Genomic DNA, 10,404 nt, shown 5'->3' on the forward strand with positions numbered 1-10,404 from the left:
AAATTCCAGTGATTTGAAAGGAGAAAACTCTGTCGTTGTCAATCTTCAAATGTCAAATGTATAAAATTACTTGAGGTTATGAGATTTTGAGTTTAATGGGAATCTTTCACCTTCCCTTTAACCTCTATTTTGGGAGATAGCAATAGAAGACATTTCAAAATGAGACCTATATTTACATTGTGGCTTTGCCATTTTCTAGTTTCTTTTTACTTTGGACAAATTATTTAAACTCTTGAACTTCCGTTTTCTCATCTGTGCAGATAAAACCCACTTCAAAAGGGATAAGGTATTCAACACACCAAACCTAGTATTCACACATAACAGACATAAAAATGTCTTTTTCTTCTCCTCAGCCCCAAACATATTCTGTTATTATTTAAATTATATTTTAGAGTAAAAAAGTCCAGCAATTGTATTTTAAAAATATAATGGCTACTGATTTTGTATTGTTAACATATTTTATACTAATATATTTTTTAAATTTCCTTAACGTTTCCAAATGTTAGACTGTGCCTGTCTTTTGAGCAGAAGGAAAATGGCAAACTTAACACCAAAGCAAATTAAATGCAAGTGGATAAATTATTTTCAGTGCAAAAAAATAATCTAAGATAAATGCGAAAGCTTTCTTCCTGTAAGCCCCTTTGTCTTATAACAATTATTCATAAAGCCCTATGCAATACTGGCAGAGTAATGAGTCCCTTTCTGTGGAAATATACGCATTTCTATTCAGCTAGCTGGTTCCCAGGTGAATTATGAATTGCTTTCCTAGTTTGAACACGTAGTTCATGAATCTCAAAGAAAAAAAATATATATAAGGAGAAAAAATATATATATAAGGGGTCAATAACTAACAGTTTACCCTTATATAGCTAGACAACTGTTAAAACAGTTTGAAAAAACCCCAAAGAAATGAAAACTGAACTACTTGTTATTTGTGGAAATTCCTGCACTCTCTTAGTAACCCATCCTTCCTAAGACGAAGATAAAAGTGCAGCTCGGGAGGTTGCAGTGAAAGTCTGGGCAACCACTGTGAAACTGTTCTATTCAGATGTATGGCCTTTGTGCTCTGAGCAGTCTCATATTTTTATGAGACGTAAAGGGCAGGAGTAATTCACAGGGAATACCAGCAATTCTGTAGGACCCCTGGCAGCCCCAGGGTTTATGAACAGCTAGCCCCTAGGCAGGTTTCATGTTGTAAAATCTCCTATTTGAATCCGGTAGAAGCATATTTTCTCTACAGCTTCCCACAGTCACATTCACTCCCTATCATCTTCCCCATTCCTTCTGCACTCATTCACTTTATTTGACTCAGGTCTGGGATATTTGAACTGAATCCCATCTTCTCCTTTTCTCTTCCATTACAAGGGAACAATTGTCTCTCTTCCTGTTGATGGCCAGCCTCTGCCCTTTTCCCGGACCCCGTCTCCTCTCTGCCCCTCAAGTATTTTGCTCTGCAGTTACTCCCTCTTTCTCCTGCTCCAATAACGTCTAATCTTCTGTGGGGCTTTTCCATTTAGCATAAAAACATGTTCTGTGTTCTCCCACCTCCATGAAGACAGACTGTCCAGTTTTCCCTTGACCTCACACCCTGCTTCTGTCTGTTTTACTTGGGTGCTCAGTGTCGCCTGCTGAATGCTGGGCATATCCTCTGCCAGGATATGTTGCCAGATGTTGGCATGAATGACATATGGGCACCAGTGAGACCTGAGGTAAGGTTTATTATTCACACATTAAACGGCAAAAGGATTCATCAAGGAGAAGGGCTCAGGTTGGGTCCGAAGTGAAGCAAGAGCAAAGCAGGGTGGGTGACTTTGGCTTTTATTGATTTGGTGGGAGACTGGGGTGGGGTATGGGGGGATAGAGGATCTTGAGGGCTGGGTGGGGTTTGTGTGGGTTCAACTTCTCCATCAGCACCAGGGGAGGGAGCATGTGGACTTTCTTATCCAGCCACCCATATGAGAGTGTCAGGGGGAGAGTTGGGGCATAAAAGCTATCAGAGGTCAAACATCAAAAATGGAGTCTTTCTCTTTGTCATACACTTTCTTTCACTCTTCCCCTTCCATGTAAACCTTCTCCATTTCTTTACCACCACTTACATTTTTAACTCCTTTCCAATTGCCTTTTAATTTCTAATCACTCCACTGAAAGGATTCTTGTCAAAGTCATGAATGGCCTCCATGTCACCAAATCCAATAACAGTTTTCTATGCTCATCTTACTAGACCCATCAGGCCACTTTACTCTCCTTGATACGTTTTTCTCTCTCTATTTCTATGTCACCACACTCCCTAGGTTTTCTCCCGTCTCCCTGGTTACACTTCCCAGTCATCTTCATGTGATACTTCTCTCTCTGACCTGAAATATTGGGGTCATTTAGGACTATGTCCTCCTTCTTCTTTTATATCAACCCCAGGGTCATAGCAGATATAATTTCTTTTTGTGGCTTTAAATATCTATATGTCAATGCAAGTTTATATCTCCATATAGATTTATTCATGAAATTATTCATGTGATTTCCAGGCTTAAATACAGGCCATCTGAAAGTTCTCTATGGACTTCTCATAGACATCTGAAACTTAGAACTCCCCAAGGAAAGTTTGATTTCCCTTCCAAAATAGGTTCCTCTTTCAGTCTTCTCTGTTTCAGTAAATGACATCACCAAGCTTCCATGACTAAAGCCAGAAACCTAGAATCTTTATTATTTATTTCTCCCGTTCCCTCACCTCCTACATGTACTCCTTTGTCACATTTCATTGTTCTACCCCCCAGAGACGGCCAATCCTGCCCATCGTGTCTACCTTTCCTCTAGAGGAAGCCGTCACCTGCTCCAGGTCATCATGACTTCTTCCCAGGTCTACTACGGGAGCCTCCCAACTCATCTCCACCTTTCTACTCCTTCTCCTCCAATGCAGCCTTTCAGAGTAGTCAGAGGGATATGTAAGAAATAAATCAGATCACATAACTCCCCTGCTTAAATCTCCCCAGTGGCTTACTGCTGTAGTCAGAGTAAATTCCAGACTCCTCACCATGCCACATACAGTGCCCTGAATGGAGCTGACATGATTCGGTAACTATTCTGCATTCTGCACTGTTCTGAGTGCTTTCCAGGTACTCATTTATTTAACCTTCACACCAGTCCTGTGATCTAAATATTATTACCCCCACTTTTTAGCAGATGAAATGAACCATGGGGGATGTTAAGGAAACTGCCTGAGGAGGCACAACTAGAAAATGGCGGATCTGGGATTCAAACGCGGGCCCCTTGGCTCCAGGGTTCGCCCTGTAACCACCATGTACTCCCGTTTCTCTGAGCAAAGGCATGGACAAAGAAATGAGGCATGAAATGAATAGTCACTCAACCATTCCTAAATTCACCCGGAGAAGCAAAACCCCTGCATCATAGGCCAGGACTGAGAACCTTTGGCAACTCCCTGCAGCACAACTTTTACACCAGCTGTAGGTCTGGGTTTTAGCCTGAACTGTCTTCTCTTTCTTTTCTTTCAAGCATACCATCGACGCAGCAACTTGTGGATTCCAGCCTGACAGTATTGTGCTGTTTGCAGATGACATGGGGAGGACAGCAGTGACAAAGTGAGATCTAGCACATTGCAGTGTGCCATGAATCTGCCATGGGCAGTTAGCAGGATTGAGTCCACCTTCCTCATCAAGATATAAAGTGCTACCATCGTGGCCAGCACCAATTGTCTTGGCACAGCTGCCAATTCCACAGCCCGTTCTGCTAGGTCCCAAAATGGTTGCTCGTGAGTGTTAGTAAAACATTGATATTAAGTCCTGTTCTGTGCAGGACAAAGTGTGGGATACAGATTGAACTAGAACCAGTTCCTGCCCTGAAGATAAGAGGAAGAGACAGAAACTTTTACTAAATACAACAAGTCAATTCATGAGAATGTTCTTAAAAATGCAAGAAATGTTGTCAGAGCACAGAGGAGGGAGGGATGAATTCTTCCAGAGGTAACAGGGTGGTCTCATGGACTGGGTGATGGACACTTAGGAATTCAACAAATATTTATTGAATTCCTACTGTATTTTTGGCTCTGGACTGGGTGCATCATCTATTTCATGGGATTTATTCATTTAAGTCAGATAAGGAAAGAAAAGGTCATCTCCTGACTGTACTCAATATTTATTTCCCAAGACTGGGAACATTTTGTCCAATTTGGTAATTCTCCTTCTTTACAACACCATCCTGTCTTGGTGGGGAAGGGCAGAAATGAGAAAGGAGGAAGACAGTTGCTTCTGCTCTGTTTTGGAGAGAGATGTCCAGGAACAAACTATTCTCGATCATCAGGTACTGAGACTGTCAATACACATGATAGTCTGGAAATGCTTTCTGGAACATGACATTGTAATTGTTACAGGAAAACAATCCTGCACGCAGGCTTCAAAACATTTTGAAAATAGTCCCTTTTGATGATCTCTGTTTAACATTTTTTCTTATTAAATGAATAATTTGCATTTCCTCCAGACTTCTTCCAGTATATTCCGTAATTGCATAGTAGCTTTGTGTACCTGAAGTGGGAAACATCTGCTATGCTATGCTTTTGAACTAGATGTAGTAGTTTTTCTGGGAAGAAGTCAGGAGATAAAAAAGGAAATAACAGCAAAGACAAAATAATAAATGAAAAAAGCAAGCTGGTGTGTGACACACTTACAACACCATTCACATTCCTGACTTTCAATAAATCTTTGACTTTGCTGCAGACTGCTGGGTTTGGAGTCGGGGAGAGAAGATACAGGGAAGATGTTTGAGGAAGAGTCTTTTTTTTTTTTTTAAAGGATCTTTGTTTTTTTAATTAATTAATTTATTTTTGGCTGTGTTGGGTCTTCGTTTCTGTGCGAGGGCTTTCTGTAGTTGTGGCAAGCGGGGGCCACTCTTCATCGCGGTGCGTGGGCCTCTCACTATCGCGGCCTCTCTTGTTGCGGAGCACAGGCTCCAGACGCGCAAGCTCAGTAGTTGTGGCTCACGGGCCTAGTTGCTCCGCGGCATGTGGGATCTTCCCAGACCAGGGCTCGAACCCGTGTCCCCTGCATTAGCAGGCAGATTCTCAACCACTGCGCCACCAGGGAAGCCCAAGAGTCTTTTAATAAATGCTATTTTTGGAGGTAATCTCATGGACAGTGCTGTTGCTTCAGTCCATAATTTCTAGGTTCATTTGCTCAGCTCTGATAGTCCCAGATTCATGATGTTGATTCAGCTCAGCTCACCTGGCTGGCATGAAGTCCTCCTCCTGCCTCACTGGCCTAAAATGGTGTTCTTGGGCACACACGGTTTGGTATAGTTCAGTAACTTTTCAGAAACCTAAATTTCCTGGATTATACACTTGCCCTTCTCTATGTAAATGCAGTTTACCCATCCCCGCAAGTATCTGTGGGATGGTCAGGGATAAAAACACAACCAATAGCATATAATCTTGAATGCTATGAATTGGTTCAGAACATTTTGGATTCAGAAAAATCTAACTTTGAATTCTGTTAATGCTCTCACTTGTAGTGTGAACCTGGGAAAGTTATTTAATGTCTCTAAGACTTAGTCTCTTTATGTACACATTGAGACAAATAAGATCTTACAGTGATGAATGGATAAAATGAGATAATCTGTGTAGAGTAGTAGTTGTCACGTGGTGAGGACTTTGTTCAGCACAGGGTAAAATGTAATGACACGTGATCCTGGGGTCAGAATCAATCCTGATCATTTCTACTGACGGTCTTAATTAGTCTGGCTGAGTGGGGAGAGTGACACCATGTCATGCCACTCAGATCCCTCCTAAGGGACTTGGCACTTACTCTTACGTGCTTGGCAGTGTTGGCTGCTGACAGCTCAGGACTGCATCCCTCTCTGAGGATTGCCCTCTGATGCAAAAGGTTGCCTTGCTTGAGGTTATTCCCCCTCTCCAGGAGCAGCCCACATCCAGCAACTGGCCACTACTGGGCAGTACTAAAGCCTAGACTCCTTGCCTCTGTAGGAACACCCCTGGAAGGACTTCCAAGCTTTAGAACTTTTTGAGTGACTGGCTGAGGCCACTGTTGCAACTGCGTCTCACTTTGTCTTCTCCCTCTGTTCGACACTGTTTTCCCTGCTTCCTAACTGCTGTCCCTGGGAACACATCCCATTAATCCTCCTGCGTGCATAGCTCAGCATGTCAGAATTTCTTTTCTTAGGATACTGAGGGAGATAGGAGGCATCTCCATTTTCCCACACCATTTTGTGGCACATTGTTCCTGAGGGAAGGGGTACAAGTTCCCAGAGGTGGAGCTTCCCAGAGACCCCTGAGGGCATCTGGTGTTAACAACAGTCCACAGACTAAAAAACAGATGACTATTTTGTTGGTGTCCTCAAAATGGTTCTTTCTTCTTTCCTCTGAATATTCCAGGCTTCCCCAAGCTTTTCTTTAGTTTCTGTCCACACAGTTTTGTTCACTCCAGACTAATTCCCTGCTTTTCTGCCTCTACCCAGGTGATCAGAGTTATAGGAGCTAAAGAGAAGACAGCTGCTCCCGACCTCAATTCCACACGTTCTTTCATCCTACTGTCCTTTAAGAGAAAGTGACAGACACTTTACTGAGACAGCATAAAGAGGACTGAATGAAGAAATGCAATGTGAGTCCCTAAGAGGCTGCCTGTCTGTTGCGTGGTGATCTTGACGTGGCTTGAGTATTACCTGGCAAGACCACAGTAAGCTTTTGAAAAGACAAAGAAGGAAGCTCACACTTGTTAAAGCTATAACTAGCTTGAATCAATGCCAGACTGCCAAAGTCTGGCTAACTTTAGGCTATTCCCAGGTCCTCTGGCCTCAGACGTTTTCCCTGTTAGGCAAAGAGTTTAAAATAAATCGTGTAAACAAACCTTTGTTCAGTGCTCACTCACCACGTGCAGGACACTGCCTCTGTTATTCTGATGTTTGCAAAGAACGATTCCTGCCTTTTAAAAGTCTAGGGTTTGGCTGGAGTCATAAGAGATTTTGCATAAAACTTCAACTACATGACTTCAAATATTCTGAAGATAATTCTAAAATCATGATAGCTTTCAACTCGTACACCAGGCAAACCACCATCACCATGTGCTATAACTTCCTTAGTACAAAACCTTTACAAGATGAGCAGACTTCTTAGTATTGTAGCTGACTCAACTGAATATTCTTACCTTTCTTTTCTTTTTTTTCTTTTTGGACAGTCTTGAATACCTTAGTTTGTTTTGTAGACAATTAAGGACAAAGTGAAATGCTATAGTCACTGCCTAGTTTGATAAATGTCCAGCCATGAAGAATATCAAAAAAGTCTGTTTTCATATAGCAGTATTTTCCTTTGGTAATCTGCCTCACAAACTCTATCAGCAGGTATTGGACTCTTCAGTCTTTCCAAGTGTTAGGTATTATGGAAAATAGAAAAGTTATTAAACTCGTGCCTATAAGAAGATACGATTCAAAAGTCCAAGCGACTAGAATTAAAAACTTCAGATTTTATATAATTTATGTTGAGATGAGCAACACTAAAAACATAAATTTATTAAGAGAAAAAACAGTAAATGAAGTCATCTTCAGGCATTAGAAAGTCTCTTTAGCTTTCAGACTAGATAGTCTGCATTCCTAACTGTACAGGAATGAATTATAAGTCTTGTTATATAACTCACTCCATGTTGATTAAGCAAAAAGAGTAACTTTCAAAAGAAAAATATATTTTTAGTGTTTTTAAAACTCATTTTTACTGTTTGTGTTAAGCAGAATTTCTTCTTGTCAAATGAAATTTTATCTGAGATCCAGTTTATAAAACAGGTGAAAGTCATGATTTAGTAAAATACAGTTTCTAAAGTACATTTAGTAAAATACTTCTGATAGGACATTGTGGTTCTTTATTTAGGTGTCTCTATACTTCTGTGAACTCTTAGAAGAAAAAGCATTGTTCCTTATTGACTCAGCATCTGGAATTCTTCCTGGCCCTTAGGAGTCAGAGAAAAAAATGTGGTTTTCACACATGAAATGAGTAAATGTATGGGTCACCAATAGTCCCACTCTCAGTGAAATCAAGACTTAGTCAGGAATGGATGGCTTCTACTGGCACTTCAGGGTTATTGATAGCTTGCTTTTAAGCACAAACTGTTCAGCATTTCTTTTGCTCAAGGGCTTGCCTTTCTAGGATCCCCCACAAGGAATGGGGTTATCAAACCCATTCTCTATAGTAGTGGGGCTGTACCCCAGGGCTGGACTCTGGGGGGGCGGGGGCGTGGTGAGCACTCCCATTGACTCAATCTGCCTTCTTGAATATGGTGACACTAATGAAATCAATCATCCTTCTTAATGGGTGTCAGCAGCCTTAAAAAGGCAGATTGATTTAATCCGGGTCAGGAAACCTAAGGCATTTCGTTGGTTTAATGAATATCAGGAGATTTAAGAAAGAGGATTGATTAAATGGGGTCACAGTATTTAAGGGAGCTGTTTTAATCACTGGGATTCACATGATTTATAGGGACAGAGCCAATCAAAGGGAGTCACGTGGTGGGGGGGTGATTGATTCAATTTCAGTCACCTGATACAAGGGGCCAGACTGAATCACTGGTAATTTTAAGGGGACGGTTGAATCAAAGGCAATCCCGTGATTTAAGGGGGGTTATTGTTTTATTGGCAGTCAGATTAAGAAGGCCAATTAATTTAATGGGGTTCAGGAGAATTAAGAAGGCAGATTGCTTTAATGTGTGTCAGGAAACCTGAGGGGTTTAATTGGTATAATGGTGTCAGGAGATTTAAGAGGAATGATTGATTTAATGGGGGGGTCAATATTTAATGGGGCTGATTTAATCAATGGGAGTCCCATGATTTAGGGGGCTGTTTTGCTACATGGGAGTCATGTGTTAAAGGGGTGCTGATTCAATCTTGGAGTCACCTGATTCATAGGGACTGATTTAACAATAGGAGTGACACACACACACACACACACACACACACACACACACACACACACACACACACACACACACACACACACACACACACACACACACACACACACACACACACACACCCGGACAGCACCCTCACACACACACACACACACACTCACACACACACACACACACTCGGACAGCACCCTCCCATTCTCTTTATTGGCACTAAATGATTATGGGTATCTGCCTGTGGCATGTGCCACAGTGGGTGGCCCTGTTAATGGGCGAATCGTAATGTTTAATTGATGGAGTTAGGCCATTATGTAATTTGACTTCCTCAGACTGCATTTTATTGGCAAGATCAGTGGGACATCCAAGGCAGACTGCATCACTTTTTTCCTGAGCATTTACTGTACTGAGCCCTTCTAGAGGACATGGAAGTGTACCAGTTCAATTGTGGGAGGCCAAGGGATAGAAGTAGTAAATTTATATGAAAGAGAGATTTAAAAGCACCCTCTTACTCTTCCTGCCAAGCTTTCATGAATCTGGATCGTGTAAGCCCATGATTAAACCATAACAGGAATATAAATGAACAGAAAAGATCAAGAAATGGACAACACAGGTTAGGTCAGCAATGGAAAGATTTAGAATAGAAGCATCATATCGTCAAGTAAACAAACATAACCCATAGCTACGAAGTGCTGCATTCTCCGTGGTTCAAGGAGGTAGCTGGAAATGAACATATTTCCTCTTTAGTGCCTCTTACTCTCTAATGGACTAAGTAATTTACTTTTTATTTTGCTTACGTCTGTCTCCTTCACTGAAAATGTAAGCTCCATGAGGGTAAGGGTTTGGACCTGCTTCGTTTGCTCCTGTATCCCCAAAGCTTAGACTAGTGTGTATAAAATGATAAACACTCAATAAATATGTTCTGAATGAATTAATTAATAGTTTAGTAGGATACATTATAGCCCCATCAAATACTGTTGAAAATGGCATCAGGAAGAAGGGTTAATCCTATGTTCTTTGAAATGCCTTTGGTGGTATCCCTCTCAAGTTAATTAATTCATTTTCCTTCTGGAATTTAAGGTAATTATAAAAAGTAAAAATTATTTATTGAGCCAAAATACTAAGCCATGCATTGTTTGTCATTGGACTTTCAGATTCTCCTTATTTCAAGAGTACCATCAGCCTAGAATTGTTCTGTCATATTTTATTATATCTCCATAAGAATAAGCATTCCCATTTTAAATACTGAAGGTAAGATTTGCATTAAACCATGAATTGAAAATATAATGATGACTGTTTACTGAACCTGAAATCAACCAACATTTATAAATGTTTTTCAAGCCCCAAATAAATAGTCATTATACTCACATACACAAAAAATAAAAACACTTAGATATCAGTTTAACTAGCAACATCACAATGTTCTCAATGGAGTTGATATTTAATTTATTGCAAATAAAATCTTTATTTGAGAAGAAATTTTTTTAGTCAGATATCAATA

General features: G+C 40.7%; 1 long non-coding RNA gene across 1 annotated transcript; it reads left to right on the forward strand.

The window, feature by feature from the left end:
- Positions 1 to 3,687: 3,687 nt before the first annotated feature.
- Positions 3,688 to 10,132, forward strand: LOC141276763 (uncharacterized). Its single transcript, XR_012326760.1, has 3 exons — positions 3,688 to 3,760; positions 6,475 to 6,617; positions 10,058 to 10,132. It is a non-coding gene; the product is annotated as an uncharacterized lncRNA (long non-coding RNA).
- Positions 10,133 to 10,404: the final 272 nt, after the last annotated feature.

The sequence above is a fragment of the Tursiops truncatus genome, chromosome 16 (genome assembly GCF_011762595.2).
Source record: "Tursiops truncatus isolate mTurTru1 chromosome 16, mTurTru1.mat.Y, whole genome shotgun sequence".
Lineage (NCBI taxonomy): Eukaryota > Metazoa > Chordata > Mammalia > Artiodactyla > Delphinidae > Tursiops > Tursiops truncatus.